Consider the following 12878-nt stretch of genomic DNA (forward strand, 5'->3'; position numbering starts at 1 on the left):
CAGCCCGTTCTGCCGCACGATGCTGGACTCTTCACTTTTCCTTGTACAACATCATGAGGGCTGTTTGGGGGTACCTGTGAAGCAGGTTCCACTGATTTGACCATGCTTTTGTCTGATTCACTTCCATGGTCGCAGGGGACTCAGTGTGGACAGATATGCAAGACCCTTCAGGCTGGAAAGGACCTCAGGAGGTCTCCAAGCCAACCTCCTGCTCACAGCATGGTCAGCTATCAGGCCCAGCCAGGTTGCTCAAGTCTTTCTTCAGCCAGGGCTTGAAAATCTCCAAGGATGGAGATGCTCTTTGGCCCAGAGGGCACAGGCTCTCTGGGCCACCTGCCCCAGTGCCTCACTGTCTTGATAGGTCCTTGAAAGTTTGTCCTTAATCGCCAGCCTGAAGCTCTCTTGTTGCAATTAATGCCCCTTGGCCCTCATCTTCCCATCCTTCCCAAGGGTGAAGAGCATTCTGTTATCACACACAGCTGTTGTAGGCTGTGAGGAGGGCCCACTCTGGACACGCAGTTGTTCATAACTAGGAGGGGCTGGCTCTGAGGAGGCCATATCTGGTGCTATCGCCAGAGGTGACAGAATCAGCAACTCTTTCAGGTTGGGAGGCACCTTGGGAGCCTCCTGCGCGCATCAGGAGCAACACCACCTTCACAATAAGTTCCTCAGGACTTTGTCCAACAGCAACCCAAAAGCCTCCAAGGACAGAGGGTCCAAAACCTCTCTGGACCTTTCTTCAAGTGCTTTGTTAACCTCTTTGATTTGTCTCCCTTCTAGCTAATTTTCACTGCAATTCCGTCAGCTTGTAGCCATTGTCTCCCATTCACATGCCACGAGTCCCTCCAGTACCTGCCTCTTTATCAGTGGCAACCCGGAGCTGGGAAGCTGCTATGTATTCCCCCCAAAGCCTTCCCTTCTCCAGGATGAACAAGCCCCATTGCCTCAGCCTCTCCTCACAGGGCAAGTGCTCCAGCCCCCAAACCACCTTGGGGGCGGCCACTGAACTCACCCCAAGTGATCAACATCGTTCTTCTGCAGGGGCCCCCAAATGGAGGCAGTATTATAGATGTGCCCTGATGAGGCTGAGGAGAGGGGGATAATCACTTCCCTCAGTCTCCTGGCTGTGTTCCTGTTTATGCAGCCCAGGACACTGTGGCCTCCTTTGCTGCCAGGGCACGCTGCTGGCTCGTGTCCAGCTCGCTGCCTACAAAGACTCCCAGGTCCGTTAACTCAGAGCTGCTGCCCAGCCGGGCACTCCCCAGGTCCTGACAGCCCCTTCCTCCTGCCTCCTGAGATCCCTCTGAACGGCAGCTCGAGCATCTGACTGTTCCACCCAATTGGGTGCCGTCTACAACTGTGATGAGATTTCCATTCTGCAGGTCACTGATGAACTTTCAAACAGGACAGGATCCAGGGTAGACCCCCGCATATGCCACCTTTACGTGGCTTCCTGGTGAAATATGACCCATTCAGAAAACCCCTCTGAGCTCAGTCATCCAACCAGCTTTTTGCCCATCTGGATGTCTACTGGACACCCACTCCTCTCCACTCCTCCACAAGCACTGGTCTTTCATCACAGGAGGCAATCAGGTTGCTCAGGAAGGATTTACCTTCAGCAAATGCATGCTGAGTGTTCCCAGGCACCTTCTTCTCCCTCATGTGCCCAGAAACGTGATCTGAGACAAATCTCTCCATAACACACTCTGCACCAACGTGAGGCTGAATGGCCTGTGGCTCCACACGTGGTCCTTGTGACCTTTTTGGAAGATGGGCACAACATATTCCTTTTTCTGCCCATTGTGACCTCCTCTGATCTCCACAGCTTTTCACAGATGAGAGAGAGCAGCCTTGCTGTCAAAGCAGCCAGCTCTCTCCATGGCCACGCATGCTAGCCATCAAGGCCCATAGACTTGTAGGGGTTGAGTTTTGCAAGTCATCCCTTAAGGGCTACAGATTGGTTGTCTCCTCAAGAGTCTTGACTCTAGGCACAACAGCCCCATCCAGCAGTGAGCCCCCATTTTCCTTGCTTATTCTTTTACTGTTACTGAAGCAGTAGCAGCTCTTCTTCCCATCCTTGACATCCCCTGCAAGTGTCTATCCCAGGGGAGCTTTGGCTTCCCTAACTCCATCCCTACTTCACTGGACAATATTCCTAAATTCCTCCTTTGCAGCCTCTCCCTTCTTCCCTTTTCCGTATGCTGCGTGATTGCCCTGGAGCTCCCATGTGTGTTCCCTGTTTAGCCCAGCCAGGGTCCAGAGTTGTCCACTAATTTTACAAGCTGTTGGTATGGGGCATTCTTGTGCTTGATGGGTGCTGTCCCTAATTACCTGCTGGCTTTCCTGAGCTCCTCTGCCCTTCAGAGGTGCCTTCCTTAGTCCATCTCATGGAAGAGCTCCCTACACCCAAGCTACCCCTTCCCCCTATGGGCATCCCCCTCCTCATCTTGCCTTTGGGTCTCTCCTGAAGATCTTGTACCTTGGCATTGAAGGACTGCAGTGAAGTGAATGACCCCACCCCATCTCAGTTATTCCAAGCATGTGGCAGTGCTGGGACAGCTTGGGCATCTCCGTTTGCTCCTGGCTGTGCCCCAGGCTGCATATGTCTGCATATATGTGGAGTTCAGCACCTCAGCTGTGGCACGGACAGAAGATTTGTCACAGGGAAACATGTTCCCAAGGACCTTCTGTAGGCAAAGGCTTTGACTGCAAGGGGTGACATGCTGGCACGGATAGGAGGTGGCCAATGTGATGGTGGAAGGGGGTTCTCACTAACAGAGCAAACCCTGCAGTGTCCAAGGCCAGGGATTAACAGAGCTGAGCTGTGCAGGAATGGCAGGAGAGAGATCAGCAGCCTGAGCTGCCTCTGGAGCAACTTGGGGGCCTGTGACAGAGGTGAAGCGATCTCCAGGAAGGAGAAGGTGCCACTAAAGAAGTCCCAGGGCCTGGGCAGTCTGCAATGCAGCCACCCTGAGGACATCACTAGCCCAGTGGCTGTTCATATCATGTGGAAGGGTGAGAAGAGGTTCAGGGGCAGGAGAGCTAGAAGGGTTGGAGATTACAGAGACTAGAGGGGAGACCTGGATGTGATGTGCCTCTCTCATTTATGGAGCACATGTGGATGTAGACAGGATGGATTTGGCCTAAAGGTAGTGGTGGGATTCAGTTGTGTGGACAAAGGTAGGAAACGTGAGATGCCCTGGGGTACTTGTCCAGGAAGCACTGAAAAGGGGCCATGGTTTCCCTGGAGGTACCATGTTGTGCCTGCTAGAGACATGTGGCTGTGATGGACACCACAGGCATCTGATATGGCCCTGTGAGGTTATTTCTAGGTCATGAAATCAAGTGTCTGCACTGAATGACATGAGCTGTTGGAAACATTGGGAACTTCATATGTCTCAGCTTCCTAGTGAGTGGAGCTCTTGTTGTAGTAGGCACCTAGGGGTCATTTCAGATGGCCGAGGAAATTCCCCACCTGGCCCCCACCTGATGCTCTAGTGGTATGCAGGTCTCCCACCTGCTCCATCAGAGCAAGCAGACACTGGTACAAGCCTTGGACCACCTCTGTCTCTTCCAATGTCACCAGGTGTTTGTGTGTGGGCAACTGACTCCCACTCTCCATCTCCAGGGATTACAACGGGAGCTTGGACAAGGAGGTCCCATGCAGACATTTCTGTTGGGCACACTTCAGGTTGGGCAAGGGGAATCCCACCTCCTGTGTGTTTGTGGAGTTTATAGGAGGGATCTGAATCCCACGCCAGCCCAGGGGCTTCCAAACCAGCATGTGGTGCCCAGATCATCTGAATGAAAACCTGAACCATGAGTAAATGAACTCCCCTCCGGTCCCCTTCTAGGTGTCCTGCCTAGGTAAGAGAAGGCAATGGGGACCTGCAGAGTGGGACATTTCCACCATAGAGAGTTATCCTCTGATGAAATAAACTGCAATGTTGGAATCAGTCTCTGTCCACTCCTTAGCAGAGGACGCTAGGTGATTATTTTAGTTTACCTCAGTGGATATTTCCCAGGAGGAAGGAGCACAAGGGACAGAGAAATTCACAACTGCAGCTGCGCCCCCGCTCCTGAGTGGGGCCAGGCTCCAGGGACAGAGGGAGCTGGTGGCACCGTGGCAGCAGTGCCCATGTGCCCAGCTGTGTGCAGGAGCAGCTCCTCTGCCAAGAGCAGCAGGGCTGTGGGCACTGCCTGCTGCTGCTGAGAGGAGCTGAGAGAAGGCAGAGAGAAGTGGAAGGCAGTGTGGAGTGGGAGGAGAGGGGAGAGCTGAGGTGAAATGTGGATCTGCGGCTAATTTGCACAAAGGTCTCCTCTTGCCAGTGAGGGGGGCATAAAAGCAAGTGAGGCTCAGTTACTTCTGGAGTGATCCAGGCAGTTAGCAGGGAGGGGCTGGAGAGACACTAGACTTGGGAAAGACACAAAAATATCTTTTTTAATACTGTAGGCCCTATATAGAAAAGAAATCTTTAGAAACTACCGTTAAAAATGCACCAAGAGAGAAATTGAGAAAAAGATTTGAAGTAAATAAATATTTTGTTATCCTTTCCAACTTCAAAATGTTTTTTTTGTTCTTGCATTTTTCTTGATTTTTTTTTTAAATTTAGTGGTCTTTCAGGGGGATTTTGTGTGTGTGTCGTTATTTTTAAAAAGAAAGAGATGTTCAGAACTAGGGTAGGATGCAGTTAGAGGGTCACAGATGTCTGGTGCTGTTTCTACTGCCCTGGTGCCCTCTGCCTAGCCTCCATCTGCAGCTCCGAGGGGCTCCGGTCTCCCGCAGGTCCCCTGGGAGAGCTTCCAGGCCCAGGCAGGGACCTCCGAGACACCAGGGCCTCTCCAAGTGCCACTGGGTGCTTGTGGTTCGACCCCTGAGCTCTGCCTGGAAAGGGGAAGAGTTAGTTTCAACATTTCAAAAATATGAACATGCTTTCATCAGCTGAAATGATTGACTAATTTTAATGTCAGTGATGTGTCAGCTCTCACAGTATCCTCGTGTGCAGCCCATCCAACCTCTTTGGCGTGTATAGTTTGAGTTCTCCCAAGTCATCCCTCACTAGCCTCATCCACTGTTGGTGGTTTTTGTCCTCTGGAGTCTGGAGCCAAGGCACAACAGCGTGGGAGACCTTGCTTGGGAAAACTGAAGCTAACAAGGGGTGGAGTTCCTCCCACCTCTCTGCATCTGCTGCTACAAGGTTCCCTGCCCCATGTAGCAGTGAGACAGCCTTCTCCTTTTGGGTCTTCGATTCTTACTGAGGCAGTAGCAGCTCTTCTTCAGGCCCTTGACATCCCTTGCAAGTGTCAATCCTACGGCAGCCTTGGCTTCCCTAACACCCTGCCGGTGATGCTGGACAATATTTCTATATTCTTGTATTGAAGCTTCTCCCTCCTTCTGCTTCCAGGATGCTGCCTGACTGCCCTGGAGCTAAGGTTTTCTTTAGTATCATGATGGACCATCCTTGTGCTTGGCAGGTGCTGTCCTCAGAGACCTGTTGGCTTTCCTGAGCTCCTGCACCTTTCCAAGCTGCTTCCCACAGGTTCCCTGACCACTCCCCAGAAGAGGCCGAAGTCTGCTCCTCTGAAGGCCAGGGTCTCTGCTCCATGACTATCCTTCCTCATTCCCCTCAGCATCTGGGACTCCCTTTTTTCACCCCCCACCACCCCCTCCACCCCGCCATAAGAACCAGGGCCTGTGATTCACAGATTTGATCACATTCCTTAAAGGAGACTGCATCCACCTCCTCACCCTGACTCGGTGCTCTGTGGCTCCCATCACAATGTCACCGTTCTTCTAATGCTCACCCACAAGCTCTCACCCAGCCCCTTGCCTCTCCCATGGAAGAGCTCTGAGCTGCCCCTTCACACCAAGGGCATCCTCCCTCCTCTTCTTCCCTGATAGTGCCTCCTGAAGAGCTAGTACCCTACTAGCGCAGCTCTCCAGACATGTGAGTGATCCCACCACATCTCAGCTATTCCAACGATGTTTCAGTCTTGTGACAGCTTGCGCATCTCCATCTGCTCCTGGCTGTGCCCCAGGCTGCATGCATTTGCATATCTTTGGCCTGAAGAGCCTCCACTGTGGCAGAGAGAACAAACTGATCATGATGAAAGATTTACCAAGAGCCAAGGGTACTGTGTGCACAATGGCCCCACTTCAGAATAGAGACATGTGGGTGTGAAAAGCTGGTGGCAATGTAACTCTGAAAGGAGATTCCCACTCAGAGAGCAAACCCTGCAGTGCCCAAGGCCAGGGAGGAACAGAGCAGGGCTGTGCAGGAATGGCAGGGGAGAGGTTTGCTGTGTGAGCTGACTCTTTGGAGCCCGTGACAGATGTTAAACAATCTCCAGGCAGGACAAGATGCCAGTGAAGAAGTCCCTGGGCCTGGGCAGCCTGTGATCCAGCCACTCTGAGGATATCGTTAGCCCAGTGCCTGGTCATATCAAGTGAGGGGGTGAGAAGAGGCTCAGGGACAGGAGAGCTGGAAGCGTTAAAGAGTGCAGAGACTAGAGGGGAGACCTTGGGGTGTTTATGCCGCACACTTGAATGCAGACAGGATGGACTTTCCCTAAAGGCTGTGGAGGGATTCAGTAGTCTGGGCACAGGCAGAAAACATGAGATGCCCTGAGGTGTTAGGTCAGCAAGCACTCCAAAGGGGCATGGTTTTCCTGCAGGGGCCATGGAGTACCTGCTAGAAGCATGCAGTTGTGCTGCACACCCCAGGCATCTGACATGGCCCTGCCAGCCTATTTCTGTGTCACTGCCTCAAGTGTCTGCATGGAATTACATCAGCTGTTTTGCAATGCAGGGATCTTCATATGTCTCGGCTTCCTCCTGAGTGGAGCTCTAGTTGTTCTAGGCATCTAGTGTCATTTCTGATGGCCAAAGAAATTCCCCACCAGAGAGCCACCTGATGCTCTAGAAGGATGCAGGGGCCCCAGTTGCTCCATCAAAACAAGCAGACACTGGCACATGCCTTGGACCCCCTCTGTCTCTTCAACTGTCCCCAGGTGTTTGTGTGTGAGCAACTGACTCCCACTCTCCATCTCCAGGGATTATAACGCGAGCCTAGACAAGGAGCTCGCAGGCAGACATCTCTCTCTGTTGTGTACACCAGCTTGGGCAAGGGGAATCCCACCTTCTGCATGTTTGTAGAGTTGATAGGAGGGATCTGAACCCCACGCCAGTGCATGGTCTTCTAAACAGGCATGAGAAACCCGAAAAATGGGTAAATGAACTCCCTTCTTGTCCCCTTCTAAGTGTCCTGCCTAGTTAAGGCTAATCCACAGGAAAATGGATTTCCAATTTCCAAGAGGATGTTTCCACCTCTCATAGATAACCATCTTCTGATGAGATAATGACAGTGCTGTAACTGGTCTCCCTGTATTGTTCAGAGAGGGAGCAAAGGTGATTATTTTGGTGTTCGTCAGTGAACATTTCCCAGGAGGAGGGAGCCCGAGGGACAGAGAATTTCTGCCTTCGGCTGGACCCCTGATCCTGAGTGGGGCCAGGCTCTTGGGACAGAGAGATCTCATGGTAACCTGGCAGCAGTGCCCATGTGCCCAGCTGTGTGCAGGAGCAGCTCCTCTGCCAAGAGCAGCAGGGCTGTGGGCACTGCCTGCTGCTGCTGAGAGGAGGTGAGAGAAGGCAGAGAGAAGTGGAAGGCAGTGTGGAGTGGGAGGAGAGAGGAGAGCTCCTTGTGGGAGACATCTTCCCAGCTGTTTGCATGGTGAGTGTCTGGCTGCAGGGCAATGCTGCTGAGGTTGCTGGAGCGCTCTCCTGAACCCAGCCCCTCGCATGGCTGATCAGTTTTTTAAGGATTGCTCTCCCGGTTCCTCTAGTGCATGGGAGGAGGAGATGCTTCCGAGCAGGGATTCCCTGCCACACAGACACAGGGACAGCGTGCTCTGCTACGTTCTCCCAGGGACAGCTGCATGGGGGTGAGGCCTGGGTGTGCACCAAGGCCTGCGCAGGGCTGTGGTTCAGAGCAGTGTCCCTGTGCCCCGAGGGTGCTGTGTGCCCTGTGCAGTGTCTCTGCCTCCTGTGAGGATCAGCCCTCAGCATTCCCAGGGAGCTCCCCACAGTGCTGCGGGGAGAAGCTCTGGGTGGAAGGAGTGACCCCCAGCAGGGCAGGTTCATTTTGCTCCTGGGAGGGTGCTGCGTGCGTCAGGGTCAGGGCTGCTCACAGCTCTAGCTCAGAGAGCTAACTCCTCAGAGAGCAGTTTAGATCACATGGGACTTTCTTCACCCACACAGTTCACAAGTAGAATGGTCTCTCCACAGTGGAGCACTCAGAGGTGCTCTTTCAAGCGTCAGTGCCACAGTCACAAGCTTTTAAAATGGGGCCAAATAAGGGAAACTTCCAAAGACCAAGTTTTTCTTCACAAGAGAATTATGGCCTTTAAAACCACTTCTCCCAGGTGCCCCTACTACAGTGAGTTGTGATGCTCAGGCACTTCCCTGCAAGTCAGCAGGAAACACTTCATGGGTCACAGCTGAGAATCAGCTTGCAAAGCTGAAGCTCTTTGAAGCAAATAACTTTCAAGCCCCCTCTGAATTATGCTCCTCCCCTTTCCACATGCTCCTCTCTTCTCTAAGGGAGTCCTTTGGCACCTGACACTTCAGGTGTCCAACTCACGTTTTGCAGTGTGTCACTGAGCTGGTCACTGAGGCCTGCAGTTTCTGAAGCTCTTGACTGATCAGCTGGGCACAGCCTGGGTATTAGCTCACTCGTGGCCCCTTCTTTCCAAATGACCCTCCTCTGAGGTGAAATGTGGATCTGTGGCTAATTTGCACAAAGGTCTCCTCTTGCCAGTGAGGTGGGCATAAAAGCAAGTGAGGCTCAGTTACTTCTGGAGTGATCCAGGGAGTGAGCAGGGAGGGGTTGGAGGGACACTAGGCTTGGGAAAGACACAAAAATATCTTTTTTAATACTGTAGGCCCTATATAGAAAAGAAATCTTTAGAAACTACCGTTAAAAATGCACCAAGAGAGAAATTGAGAAAAAGATTTAAAGTAAATAAATATTTTGTTATCCTTTCCAACTTCAAAATTTTTTTTTGTTCTTGTTATTTTTCTTGATTTTTTTAAATTTAGTGGTCTTTCAGGGGGATTTTGTGTGTGTGTGTGTGTGTGTGTGTGTTTTTAAAGGAAAGAGATGTTCAGAACTAGGGTAGGATGCAGTTAGAGGGTCACAGATGTCTGGTGCTGTTTCTACTGCCCTGGTGCCCTCTGTCCAGCCTCCCTCTGCAGCTCCGAGGGGCTCTGGTCTCCCGCAGGTCCCCTGGGAGAGCTGCCAGGCCCAGGCAGGAACCTCCAAGACACCGGGGCCTCTCCAAGTGCCACTGGCTGCTTGTGGTTCGACCCCTGAGCTCTGCCTGGAAAGGGGAAGAGTTAGTTTCAACATTTCAAAAATATGAACATGCTTTCATCAGCTGAAATGACTGACTAATTTTAATGTCAGTGATGTGTCAGCTCTCACAATATCCTCATGTGCAGCCCATCCAACCTCTTTGGCGTGTATAGTTTGAGTTCTCCCAAGTCATCCCTCACTAGCCTCATCCACTGTTGGTGGTTTTTGTCCTCTGGAGTCTGGAGCCAAGGCACAACAGCGTGGGAGACCTTGCTTGGGAAAACTGAAGCTAACAAGGGGTGGAGTTCCTCCCACCTCTCTGCATCTGCTGCTACAAGGTTCCCTGCCCCATGTAGCAGTGAGCCAGCCTTCTCCTTTGGATTCTTTGATTCTCACTGAGGCAGTAGCAGCTCTTCTTCAGGCCCTTCACATCTCCTGCAAGTGTCAATCCTACGGGAGCTTTTACTTCCCTAACACCCTGCCTGTGATGCTGGACAATATTTCTATATTCTTGTATTGAAGCTTCTCCCTCCTCCTGCTTCCGGGATGCTGCCTGACTGCCCTGGAGCTAAGGTGTGAGGTCCCTGATTACCCAAGTTGGTATATACCCCTGCGGTATCTGCTAGTTTTCTTTAGTGTCAGGATGGTTCATTTTTGTCCCTGGCAGGTGCTGTCCTCAAAGATCTGCCGGCTTTCCTGAGCTCCTGCACCTTTCCAAGCTGCTTCCCACAGGTTCCCTGACCACTCCCCAGAAGAGGCCGAAGTCTGCTCCTCTGAAGGCCAGGGTCTCTGCTCCATGACTATCCTTCCTCATTCCCCTCAGCATCTGGGACTCCCTTTTTTCACCCCCCACCACCCCCTCCACCCCGCCATAAGAACCAGGGCCTGTGATTCACAGATTTGACCACATTCCTTAAAGGAGACTGCATCCACCTCCTCACCCTGACTCGGTGCTCTGTGGCTCCCATCACAATGTCACCGTTCTTCTAATGCTCACCCACAAGCTCTCACTTAGCCCCTTGCCTCTCCCATGGAAGAGCTCTGAGCTGCCCCTTCACACCAAGGGCATCCTCCCTCCTCTTCTTCCCTGATAGTGCCTCCTGAAGAGCTAGTACCCTACTAGTGCAGCTCTCCAGACTTGTGAGTGATCCCACCACATCTCAGCTATTCCAACGATGTTTCAGTCCTGTGACAGCTTGCGCATCTCCATCTGCTCCTGGCTGTGCCCCAGGCTGCATGCATTTGCATATCTTTGGACTATAGAGCCTCCACTGTGGCAGAGAGAACAAACTGATCATGATGAAAGATTTACCAAGAGCCAAGGGTACTGTGTGTACAATGGCCCCACTTCAGAATAGAGACATGTGGGTGTGAAAAGCTGGTGGCAATGTAACTCTGAAAGGAGATTCCCACTCAGAGAGCAAACCCTGCAGTGCCCAAGGCCAGGGAGGAACAGAGCAGGGCTGTGCAGGAATGGCAGGGGAGAGGTTTGCTGTGTGAGCTGACTCTTTGGAGCCCGTGACAGATGTTAAACAATCTCCAGGCAGGACAAGATGCCAGTGAAGAAGTCCCTGGGCCTGGGCAGCCTGTGATCCAGCCACTCTGAGGATATCGTTAGCCCAGTGCCTGGTCATATCAAGTGAGGGGGTGAGAAGAGGCTCAGGGACAGGAGAGCTGGAAGCGTTAAAGAGTGCAGAGACTAGAGGGGAGACCTTGGGGTGTTTATGCAGCACACTTGAATGCAGACAGGATGGACTTTCCCTAAAGGCTGTGGAGGGATTCAGTAGTCTGGGCACAGGGAGAAAACATGAGATGCCCTGAGGTGTTAGGCCAGCAAGCACTCCAAAGGGGCATGGTTTTCCTGCAGGGGCCATGGAGTACCTGCTAGAAGCATGCAGTTGTGCTGCACACCCCAGGCATCTGACATGGCCCTGCCAGCCTGTTTCTGTGTCACTGCCTCAAGTGTCTGCATGGAATTACATCAGCTGTTTTGCAATGCAGGGATCTTCATATGTCTCGGCTTCCTCCTGAGTGGAGCTCTAGTTGTCCTAGGCATCTAGTGTCATTTCTGATGGCCAAAGAAATTCCCCACCAGAGAGCCACCTGATGCTCCAGAAGGATGCAGGGGCCCCAGTTGCTCCATCAGAGCAAGCAGACACTGGCACATGCCTTGGACCCCCTCTGTATATTCAACTGTCCCCAGGTGTTTGTGTGTGAGCAACTGACTCCCACTCTCCATCTCCAGGGATTATAACGCGAGCCTAGACAAGGAGCTCGCAGGCAGACATCTCTCTCTGTTGTGTACACCAGCTTGGGCAAAGGGAATCCCACCTTCTGCATGTTTGTAGAGTTGACAGGAGAGATCTGAACCCCACGCCAGCGCATGGTCTTCTAAACAGGCATGAGAAACCTGAAAAATGGGTAAATGAACTCCCTTCTTGTCCCCTTCTAAGTGTCCTGCCTAGTTAAGGCTAATCCACAGGAAAATGGATTTCCAATTTCCAAGAGGATGTTTCCACCTCTCATAGATAACCATCTTCTGATGAGATAATGACAGTGCTGTAACTGGTCTCCCTGTATTGTTCAGAGAGGGAGCAAAGGTGATTATTTTGGTGTTCGTCAGTGAACATTTCCCAGGAGGAGGGAGCACAAGGGACAGAGAACTTCTGCCTTCAGCTGGGCCTCTGCTCCTGAGTGGGGCCAGGCTCTTGGGACAGAGAGATCTCATGGTAACCTGGCAGCAGTGCCCATGTGCCCAGCTGTGTGCAGGAGCAGCTCCTCTGCCAAGAGCAGCAGGGCTCCGGGCACTGCCTGCTGCTGCTGACGGGAGCTGAGAGAAGGCAGAGAGAAGTGAAAGGCAGTGTGGAGTGGGAGGAAAGCTGACAGTTCACTGTGGAAGACATCATCCCAGCCCTGAACACGGTAAGTCTCTGGCTGAAGGACAACACTACTGCGGTTCCTGGAGGGGTCTTGTAAACCCAGTCAACTCCATGGCTGAATTTTTAAAGATCTCTCTCCCAGCTTCTCCATTGTGCAGGGGAGGAGGAGGTGCTTTAGAGCAGAGATTCCCTGACACGCCGTCACAGGGACGGGGCATGCTGCTACCTTCTCCCAGGGACAGCTGCAGGGCTGTGAAGTTGGAGTGTGCACACAAGTCTGTCCCGGGTTGTGATTCAGAGCAGTGTCCCTGCCCTGCAGAGGAAGGTGAAAAAAAGGGCTACTGGAAAGGGAAAGAACTTTCCTTCCAGGGCTTTCTGTTTCCTAATTCTGGCAGGCAAAAAAAAAGAAATTGTTTTCTGATTTGACAAGGGCCTGGGACTCACAAACCTTCACCCTCAAAGATCAGGAGGTCTGTGAGAAAGTTCAGCAAACCCCTTTAACGCCATCTCTACCTACAGCAGCACCAACTTCACATTTATGGGCTTCCTCAGGGTTTATGAGACCTGCTACTTAGGACCTGCAAGCACAGAGATTCCTCTGCCCAAGTCCCAGACCTGGAAGGTTTCTGTAGGGCAGCACTGAGCC

This window comes from Struthio camelus, chromosome 29, assembly GCF_040807025.1.
Source record: "Struthio camelus isolate bStrCam1 chromosome 29, bStrCam1.hap1, whole genome shotgun sequence".
In the NCBI taxonomy this organism is placed as follows: Eukaryota; Metazoa; Chordata; class Aves; order Struthioniformes; family Struthionidae; genus Struthio; species Struthio camelus.